Below are 11699 nucleotides of genomic sequence, written 5' to 3' on the forward strand. Positions count from 1 at the left end.
CTGCACACAAAGGTTGACTCCAAGGTTTTACACCCGGTCACATGTGGGCTCGATCCCACAACCTCAACCTCGCTGGATCACTATCCTGGCACCTTAGCCAGCTCGCCCACCCCGCCCCATTGTATCCATGAGGGGCATCGAACTGGGCCTTCGGCATGACGAGTGAATACTTTAACCACTAGGCTACCCCACCGCCCCAAATTCATTAGGTGCATAATATAGTATTTGAGAAAAATCAGTGTGTAAGCAATTAATCTGAAATGGATCTCTTATGTTAAAGCTTGATGTAATATACTTTTGAGTTAATAAATCGCGTCTCTAAATGTTCAGTGAAATGTAAGAATAAATTGAACATTTATGTAATAAAGACAATTACCATGCGTTTCTTATTTAAGACAAGTTCCCAGAGAACAAAAAGAATTAAGAATCGTACCAACTGGTAGCCTTTCCTCACCCAATAAGATACGGTTTGTGAAAACGAATCCCTTGCATTTTATAGCTTTATGGTGTAGTCACAGGGTCCACGAAGACAATAAAAGCCGTGTCAGCTGTTTCACTGTCAGAAACAGTAAAAAGAGCAAAGACCATCATTTGGTAGCATTAATCAATGGTTGTGTAAACGAATCGGTTTTATTTTATGTCTCATTGGGGTGTTTACAGGGTACTGAAGACATCATGAAGCCAATGTCAGCTGTAATCTTACTCAGGCTTCACTGTTTGAGAAATATCTGAGATGCTCAAAACTGTGTCCTCCAGTGATCAAATAATAGGTGACATTTTAGAACTTTACAACAATGTTTCTACTAGCCTGTGCGGCAGTGTCCTTTGCTGGTCACCTGTGAGGATCTGGGTTATAATTGGTCTTCAGCAACAAAAACTTGTCGTAAGAGGCGATAGGGTGGTCAGACTCGATGATTTGGTTTACACATATTTCATATTCCAATTGCTTAGATTTGACCAATATACAAAGTCAGCAATCTAACCCACTCATCCATCGCGGTCTTCCATCTTCCACCTTGAAAATTCTCTCTTTAGATTTATGTTGTGTCAGTATTTGACATATAGGTTAATGGTGGCGACAGTAGTCCAAGAGGTCGCAAATCGCGGTTAAGAACCCTGTCGGTAGGTTCGCATCCACGATTTGCCAAGTTTATGTACAAGTCAAAACATTGATTACACAACAGTCTCGTTTCCTGTTGACTGGGTTCCGTCCTATTGCGCAACTTAGTACAATAACCAGTCCAGAATTTTGAGACCAATTCATTTAACTGCATACATAAATATTAATCAGTATTATTTGATACATCTAAGCACTTGTATATTGCAACACTTCGCTCCAGACCCAGTATAGCAGTGTAACGAATAATACTGAGTCTAAGTTTACTTAGACTGAAGCAACATGTGCTTGATACTGATTGGTCCAAGGCAGGGAAGTGTTGAGATGACCCACGAATTAAACCAAATACTTATTTTTGAAAGCAGCGTAAAATGCTGATTTTCTTCGGCAGAACTGTGAGCTAAAAATTTATCCTTATATATGTTAAGTAAGACACATGCAGAAACATTAGTTGAAATATGGTGTACTAAAACCATACAATTGTTTTCAAGAGCAATTAACACAGGATTCCATAAAATCGATGTAGCAGTGTCGCCTGGGATACAATTAACATGGGATTTAAACGTTAAATCTTATTCTTGTAGCTGACGTACGACGCCCTCTTAAACGGAGCAGCAGCTTTGGTAACGATCGATCTTTGGAGAGTATAGTCCACTTTATAATCACCTTACCGAACAGGTATTCAACATAAACCAAAAGGTGTATCGAGTCTTAGAGCGCGGTCTTACATAGGATCAGAGTCTTCGTTGGAGGTAAGAATGACTTTATCTTGGGTCCTGTCTGTAGGTGGTAGCAAACTGAAAGCAGTGAAAGTGGTTTTGATATATCATATCTCTCTATAGCACCTTGCACAGATACGACATGATGTCAGGTAAAATCCAATCAAATAGTTATTGCATGTAAGGCCTCCGGCCCATATATAAAGGAGTTACATATAAGTTTGGATATACACTAATCTTTAACAATTTGTTTCTTAGGAAATTGCATTTTAACATATATAGCTAGTATTAATATAACAGCTTCGTCTTTGAAGAGAGAAGAGAAATAAAAACAGATACAGGATAATTTGACAGATATCCTTTTGGTATATATGCACTTGTTTCGTAGATCACAATAAAATGGACATACAAAAGTAAAATGAATTTCATTTTCAATAGCTGAATGAATATAATGGCCACAAGTCCTACGATCTTTCAATGGACATTTTGTCTTCCTTCAATAATCATAAGATCTAACAATCGAATAAATGTACGTAAAGGGATTCTGATGTTAACATCGACAAGTATTCTGGTTGAAAAGTTCTATACAAGTGATACCTTGAACTATTTTCTAGAGTGGAATGCCAGGTATAACATATTTATAGATCGTTGACGAAATTGTTTCAAAAAGAGTTTAACATCACCAACCATACAAAGCCGAATCCATGAGAAAACAAAGGCCATTAACCCAGCTAACATCGCGTAACTGGACCAATATACTGCCCCAGTAAATTCAGAAATTCAAGCTCATTTAAGGCGTGTACTATTTTGCACATTGGCGTTGAAATGGGGCAATACAAGCAAAGTAGTATGGCCCAATACACAGCCGTAATGGTTGCAAATTGACCCTTCACAGTTTGACCGGCACTGGCCCGGTTAAGTTTAAAACAGTTTCTACTATTAAAGCAAGCAGATACCAAAACAAACTCCAGAAAAACACACCAGAAACACAAGTTTATCCATATAAGTTTATTTCAGGAAACAAGATGAAAAATGATGCATCCTTCTTTCGTTGATTCAGAGTTCCTTGCCCTTCTGGATGAGCTGGTTCAACAGAAGTTTCCAAATTCAATTCACCTTTGAAGTATTCTCTCTTTTGAAGTATTTTTAAATTTTCATTTACTTTTGATTCAATCTTTCGGCGTTTTATCAAACAGTACTATAATCTGGGCCATACATTGAATTTATGTTTTGAATGAGGGCATGTCAACAGATTTTCCGTGAACATGACATACATACACTCTTTAGCAGGTTTTAAATTGAAAATTCAAAGTAAAATAAATGCAGCCCCGTCATTCTTTTGGTCTGGTACAAGAAAACTTAACATTATTCACACAAAACTGAGGTACAATACACGTCCGCTTAATTACGATTTATTTGAATGATTTTAAGATCAGATGCTTCTTGTACTTATGGTCGCCTTGTGAAAATTCATGGCATTATCTGTTTAGAATGTTCTTTGTATACAAAGCAGCGTAAAGATTTGTTTGTAAATGTAAATGATGTCGTTAAGCATAGTATACATATTAATCTAGATTTATTGTTATTGTCACTATATGAAAATGAATTATTATTGGAACATGTACATAGATATATTAAGCTCGCTGAAAGATTTTTTGTAGTTTTATCCTTGTATTTACTATACACATCATCTTTAAAGATCTTGTAAATTCACTCAACAAATCCCTTATCAAATGTTTTATACTTTAAATATGAAATATGTAACTTCTGGGAGAGGACGTTCCTAAGTTGGATAACTTGTGCCCAATCCATTTCTTTTTGAATAAAATATGTTTAAAACACATACATGCAATGTTTCAAAATGCTCTTTTCCCAGCGAAATTCATGCTGCATGTTATTGTTAAATATTTAGCTCAACACTTAACCTTAGTTGAAAAAGAAGTCTCTGTAAGCGATTCACAACAAATACCGTTACTTTTAGTGACACTTTAAGTCAATTTACATTCAGAAATGTAGAAAATATCACACTCAACCTTTTGGCCCACCTCTCTTGGTCCTGAGATAATCTTCCACAATTCACCAGACAGGAAGTGCACTGCCTGTACTGGGCCAGTACTTGCCAGTACAGTATTGCGGTGCAGTATTTACAGTAACCACCCATATGTGGTTCTCTACAGTTTTGCCTGTAACAGGCCTCTAACGGAAAACAGGCATTGGTCCAGTACTGGCTCTATACTGTCGTACATTATGCCAGTACCAACGGTACAGACCAGAACGATGCCAGTACTGGCCCAGTTACATGATGTTAGCTGCAAAGAGAAAGACAACTGGGATCATGGTGGAATCTAAATTGTTGCCCACATCTCTGGGTAACAGGAAATTTTGAATTGATAATGCACATTATTTGATTCCTTGCCTGTTGCTCCTGATGGTTGGAATAACAACTTGATTGTAACATTGTCTGAAAAGGGCAACATAAAGATGGAAAATAACTACAGAGATACCCTTTAAGTACTTTCAGTAAACTGCATCGATCCATACTCAACAAAAAGTACTTTTGGGCCGTATCATGCGAGAAGATTTGTCAGGCTGATTTTATGAATAATAGATATGTTTATATGAACACTACCAGTCATGGAAGCAGAGTAAATAGGGTGCAATAGAAATAAGCATTTGATCTGTCAAATTATAGTTTATTAAAACTGCATTACCCTCAAACTGTTTCCATAAATAATTGACATTTTTGAACATTGACTTGGCCTTTTATCTGAAGCTTTATTTCCGCTTTTGCTAGAGCATGTTTCGCCCGTGTCTGATGTCCATTTTAATGAATATCTGAGTGGGATCCAATATGTGCCCACCTTGATTACATATGTTTGTGTAGAAGATCAAAGACAACACTTGGTCAGTTTCAGTTCCTGCCGCTGATGGCTTGAAGTGAAACTGTTTCCATCAATAACTGCCTATCAGACGAATTCAACTGCCTACCTGGACCAAGGGAAGGGTGTGTGCTTACACCATGACTATTTTCAACTTCTATTAATGAAATAGCAATACGTTGAATCGTCATATATACCTGATATACAGCTACACCCTGACATAGTACAACTACTGTTTCTCCCTGTACTCCCATTACTCGCCAATACTATTGTACCTTTTGCCCATAATATTAATAATAATTCACTTATATAGCGCCTAGTATCCATCTGACTAGTTGCTCACTGGACGCTGTTATCAGAATCTGATAATTATTACCCCGGATAACCCAAGCTGCCTGTGAGGCGCTAGAAGGTTATTTTGTGACATGACTTATCTCACCCGGTACCCATTTTCTGCTGTTTGAGGCAATTTTGAACAAACGCACTTGCCTAATTTGCTAACACTGCTTATAGACAGCAAAACGTATCACCACACATTTTTTTAAATCATTATATAACTGTCCAGCTGAACAATACCAGAATTGTTGTACTTAAAATGAAGGAATATTTTGTAAACATGAAATATGTTACCATTTATAAATATCAATGCGTCTTATTATGCTCAAGTTTTCATGTGAGGAATACTATCTCACTAGCCAAAAAAAAATACTTGGTGGTGTTCTTCAAACATGTTCAAGCCATATCTATATTTTTATTGCATTTTAATATTTTATGCTATACCCAGCACAATTGTACTGTACGGTTTGAAAATATGGGAGTTGAAAACCATGAAGAACTTTTTAAAAACTGCAACTGGGGACCCAACCTACGTTTTATGAACATTGCATCCGTAAATATGGCTTTGAATTGAAGACGTTATTATCAACACTGAAATGAAGAAAACTATGTGTTTGGGTTCTTTCCTGTTTCGTCAACTTTGTGGAATTTGGGTCAACGTTTGTGGAGCCACCTGCCTGTCTAATTTGCGTCCTATTGGGCTTGCCATTTTTTGGACATTGACTTGGCCTTTTATCTCTGTTATTTCCGCTTTTGCTAGAGCATGTTTCGCCCGTGTCTGCTTGTCCATTTTCATGAATATCTGAGTAAGATCCAATATGTGCCCACCTTGATTAGATATGTTTGTTTAGAATATCATTGACAACCCTTGGTCCAGAGTTTCAGTTCCTGCCGCTGATGGCTTGAAGTGCACTTAGCAAGTCTGTCCGGCTGTCCCTGTATCAGGTTGAGTGACTTACCCTGATAGTTCAGCAGTGAATTCTGATTAACCTGAACGTAGGCGGATCCTCTGTGTTTGGCCTTTGGAACTGTGCACACGGATCCCGTAATCAGTAATGTTGTGGCCTGGATTCTTGGATCCTTCACTGTATACACTGGCCTGTATTCCACAGGAAGTTTAAATATAAGTGACAGCTGTTGATCATGAATAGTAGGCTTGGGTTTTATTGAAACTTTATTGAAACAGAGTCAGCTGTTGGGGTATTTTAAGTATAAATCTGGTGCAAACTATGTTTATGACTTTTTGTTCGCTGGAATGATCATGGCATCACAATTGGGACTTCACATGAGAAGACATGCCATTTTCGTGGTGTGTTTTGGTCATATTGAGAAACAAGGAGTAGTATCCTCGTACATAGACCCGCGGAACAGGGTCTCCAGAGATGTGTCTGGAGCGTGTGGTCAAATCTGTACATTGTTCTGGCAGCTGAATGTCATCACAATTGGGACTTCACATGAGTACATTTGTCAATGTCTCCTGAGGCCCTAGTGAAAGATTTTCGAGGTATAGTTTCATTATGGAGGCATTTTCCTTCTTGTATATACAGCATGGGCTGGTGTAAAGGAAACCTGATTGAAGCTAAGTTGAAAACCATCAAACTACAACTTGTCAGTTTTTCCACGAACCTTTGTGACGAACATCTTCAATTTCACGAACCTCATGCACTATCAAATCAAATTTCAAACATCTTTTATAATTGGACACATCTGCATGATAGAGTCATCCTCGATAATCTCCAGGGTATACGTTACGATCACTCTCCACTATATTCTGATGGATCCACGGCTTTTATGATTTTATTACCTCCCTTTGCTGGCTCTTTTATCCAATCAGGTGTCTACGCTGGGAAGTTGAGCGAACCAATCACAACTCACTTTCGCTTCTTAAATTATCTAACCGTTTATATGCTTGGCAAACACGATTGATGCAGAGGTATTCTGAAAGAGGTAGAAGGAGTCCTTTTCATATATGTTTTAAAGTTTCAAATCTGTCAATATGTCTGTATGATTTCCCAAACAATCTGAGTGGCACTACGAACAAACCTTCGCGACTGCCACTGCTATCTTTGTTGACACTGGCAAGCTGGGATGTAACGGCGGCTAAGCTGATTGGCTACTGTGAGAATGCGGAGCCAGCAAAGGGAGGTAATAAAATCATCGCGCCCAAACCGTGGATGCATCCAGGGATAGTGGAGAGTGATCGTAACGTATACCCTGGAGATTATCGAGGATGATGTTACGTATTGAATGAAGTTTGCATGTGCCGTCCTGTTGTTGTTTCTACATAAACGTTTCATGTGATATCTGTGTTACGTTTATTTAAAAACACTATCTCTTTAGATTTGTTTCGTCGATTACTGGTCTGACACGTAACTCATACTACAGTTTACAGCACAATCGATCGTGTACTCTTGCCGTTGATCTGTGACGACCAGAAAGTTTTCGTTGTCAACATGTTGGAACTGTTTTACCTGTTCTATTGTCTGCTAATCAGACTGTGCAACGTTAAACGAAACTGCCACTGAACGCGTACTTCTACCAGTTTGTAGAATCGATTTACAGACGCCCCATTGTTAATGTATATACATGTACGCACAAATGTATGATTCGCAGAATCAATACGATTGACGCATTGGTCCATAGAGATGAAACGACCCTCCATGGAAGTGTTAAAAAGCAGGACTCCCTTTAGTGGTATTGTTGCCTCAATATGTTTAATTGTATTTTCCTAAATCTTAACTTTGTAGCCATTATTTGTTTCTACTGGATGCTCATTAAACCATTGCTGACACTGTCCAAAATGGCTCTCAACTAAACGTCTCTTAACCCTGTTTCATTATACGTAACAGTCCAATCGAAACATTTTATTCGACCGATGGTTTACAGTATTTAAATATTTTATTTTATTGTCAGAGCACCAACAATGTTCGAAACACACAGAGAAATGGCACAACAAATATCATGAAATATGTTGACTATAAAGTGAACAAACACATATGGTTTTCCATACAGCCTACAATATTATACTAGAAATCCTGTGGTCTTTACAGGTTGCTGGTGGTCCTGAGCCCGTATTGTGATAGAAATTTGCAGATTCAAATCTTTTTGCATTTAACGTGGTTATTTTCTATCATAATACTTATGATGCTTTGCTAACATTTGGTTTAAACATATGTATTTCCGTAAACCTACACACCGCCTGCATAGGTAAACATGTCTTGCTACTTGTATAAACACCTCTCCAGCAATGCACACAATAACAAATGAGAATCCTGCGGTTTCTAAGGATTTCCAGAGTTGAGGTTACCTCCCATGAAATACAAGTTTGGAATTTCATTTAATGGTGCTGCTTGTGGCCATAATGAGAAACAATCAAGACCAGAAGGAACGAGAAGGGTCTTCAGGGGAGTGAGTGAGTGAGTGAGTGAGTGATTTTAGTTTTACTCCGCACTCCAGCAATATTCATGCTATATGGCGGCTGTCTGTAAATAATCGAGTCTGGGCCAGACAATCCAGTGATCAGCAGCATGAGCATCGACCTGCGCAATCGGGAACCGATGACATGTGTCAACCAAGTCAGCGAGCCTGACCACCCGATCCCGTTAGTCGCCTATTACGACAAGCATGGGTTGCTGAAGATCAATTCTAACCCGGACCTTCACGGGTGGTCTTCAGCGGAACAAGAAGGGTCTTCAGAGGTGTGTCTGTCGCACTGCATCCTAGTCTAAGGCGAGTGAGATTTGATTTGACATATTCAGTCGTCCATGGCAGGTCGAAATGCCGTCTACAATCATCGATGTTATGACTAATTGGTTTGGAAGACCATGTGGATCCTGTAGTCAAGTCTATGAATTGTTCCATGTGTTACCGGCAGTTGGCAATACATGATTTGACATACTTCTGCAATTGATAACTTATAAGTTGGAAGTAACCCAACTAAATACTTTTAAGTAGAAACACAAAGGGAGTGAAATCAGAAATATAATCGGGAGTTACAAAATGTACCTAAGGTACCATTTCGTGGCAGTTCATAACGTCTAGTGTTTCACCTTTGCCCTATGGATTTAAGTTTGATTACTTCAATTATTGTATATATCTATTACCACAAATTGTTCTTAAAGCATCTAGGTGAATATGTTTTTAAATATTTGACTTTAATTTATAGTACATTTACTATAAGATAAATGATTTGTATATAATACAGAGAAATGTATATATGTTCTCTTCACTGTATCATTGAAATTTGACGATGTTGCGTTATATTTTGACCCGCTCTTATAGCGATATACTACTTAACATGACTTTTCTCTTTTCCTTCCAACTCGAACCTAAAACGTACCGCCGCCTCGTCATATAAAATGTTTATCTTTTAAACAGTCGCTGCCACATGTCCAAAGAACGCGAGAAATTGTAATAAGAATTACATTAAATGAGAATCAAGAACATTATTCAGATAATTTTGTCTTTATTAAAAAAATCTTTGGCTTTTTTACCCGACCGACCGTTTTGAATTTGCTGGCTACTTTAAACACGTAAAAATATGATCTTATTTTTGATATAAAAAAAACAACACATGTAAGGATTTGCATCAGACATCATTCCTGATTTCCGGTTTAAGACAGTATTCACTCACTACGCGGAAGAGCGTGATTATGTTTGTTCAAGATAAATTATTTTGTTTTGTTTTTACAGGATGATGGTAAAATACATTCCAACCAATCATGGTCAGTTGATCATAGCGTCTCTGCTGGTCTTCGATACAATCGTTGTTTATACCAGTATGGACATGGCGCACTTCATTGGATTACCCGGGTGTAGCCTCCAAGTGGTATATCCCATCGACCCCTTCCAGTCCACTACTACACGAACGCCGTCGAGTGCGCAATGATATGCGCACGTACATACGGGTGCTTCTCTGTCAACGCGTGCAAGAGGGATGACGGTGCAGTGACGTGCGACATTCTTGGCGACGTGTCCAGCTCAGGATGTAGTGGGATGACTTCAAAGAACGGATGTAGACATTTACAACGCAAAGATGCTTTGGTATATGACTTCATATATTGATGATATATATGTTAAAATAAGCGTCGTTTGTGTTGGTTGTTGTCAAGCGAGTCGTATTGTGTTCACATAACGGGTAGTCAAAATGACGTGGCAGGAATATATACAGTGAAACACGTGTCGCTACTTCGTTGAAACATACGAGAGAAGGAGGCATCGTCCCCACGAAGCTATACCTGTCGTTCCCAGCAACCTATGCCTGTCGTCCTCGTCTGTATTCCCCATCAACCTATGCCTGGCGTCCCCACCAACATATGCCTGCCGACCTCAGCCTGACGGCCCAACCAACCAATACCTGGCGTCCCCACCAACCTATGCCTGACGTCCCCACAACCTATACCTATCGTCCCCAGCCTGACGTCCCCACCAACCTATGCTTGACATCCCGTCTGATGTCCCCACCAACCTATGCCTGCCGTCCCCGTCTGATGTCCCCACCAACGTATGTCTGTCGTCCAAAGCAAACCTATACCTTTCTTTTCCAGCAATCTTTGCCTGTCATACGACGCGGCTAAAGAAATCACGGTCAGCCTCTGTGACTTGGTCGTTTGCAAGACATCACATTCCAATGATCACTGGAATGCCTTGTCCAGACTTGATTGATTAAAGGCGACGAAATAAATCTGCAAACTGCTGAGTAAACCGTTATAATCTAGTGACCTACCCGTGAATGTCCGGGTTAGAATATTGATCTTCAGTAACCCATGCTTTTCGTAAGAGGCGAATAACGGGATCGAATGGTCAGGCTCGCTGACTTGGTGGACACATGTCATTGGTTCCCAATTGCGCAGATCGATGCTCATGCTGTTGATTACTGGATTGTCTGGTCCAGACTCGATTATTAACAAACCGCCGCCATATAGCTGAAATATTGCTGAGTGCGGCGTAAAACTAAACTCACTCACACACTGACTATAATCTAGTGACCTAGGGTTGTACGCCCAACCGACCGTGCCCGCTGCATTGCTTACAGATGTTGTAATTACCCTGAATTCTGTAGACATGTAATGGGTGTTCATGTTCCTTAACTCTTAATCTTCAGAGAGCCTTGAATCCATGTAAAATGGCGGTACTTGACTGGAACCATCTGCATCTGTATTCCTGGATATGCAGGACAGTACTGTGGCAGATATATTTACAGTAAGTATTGATAGCGTACTGTTTGTAGCAATGAAATACACCTGTGAGATCCGGGCTAGAATGGATCCTCAGCAACCTATGCTTGTCGTACGAGGCGACTAATGGGATCAGGTGGACAGGCTTGCTGACACATGTTATCGTATCCTGATTGCGTAGATCGATGTTAATAGATTGTCGGGTCCAAACACGATTATTTTGTGTATTATTTCGAATCATGTAGCTGAAATATTGCTGAATACAGCGTTGGAAAACAGACAAACAGCAGTGTAAGAACTATTAAGCAGTGTTTAAAACTCCCAAATACTTTACTGTTCGTAGGCATCGCAATGAACTACATAGCACTAACAGGCAATGCACAGAGTTTAGGTAAACTGAAAGTACAGGTGTTGTGATTGGTTATTGTAAAATGAACTGTTCAATCGTAAATAGTGTAACATTATTATCATA

The 11699-nt window shown here is 39.2% G+C and overlaps 1 long non-coding RNA gene across 1 annotated transcript; it reads left to right on the forward strand.

Annotated features, from left to right (window-relative positions):
* The first annotated feature begins 1741 nt into the window (after positions 1-1741).
* On the forward strand, positions 1742-11176 carry LOC124271685. The gene is made up of 3 exons (XR_006897106.1): positions 1742-1869; positions 9744-10094; positions 11155-11176. It is a non-coding gene; the product is annotated as an uncharacterized LOC124271685 (long non-coding RNA).
* Positions 11177-11699: the final 523 nt, after the last annotated feature.

This window comes from Haliotis rubra, unplaced genomic scaffold (genome assembly GCF_003918875.1).
Source record: "Haliotis rubra isolate DU_JTF1 unplaced genomic scaffold, ASM391887v1 Scf1621, whole genome shotgun sequence".
NCBI classification, from domain to species: Eukaryota; Metazoa; Mollusca; class Gastropoda; order Lepetellida; family Haliotidae; genus Haliotis; species Haliotis rubra.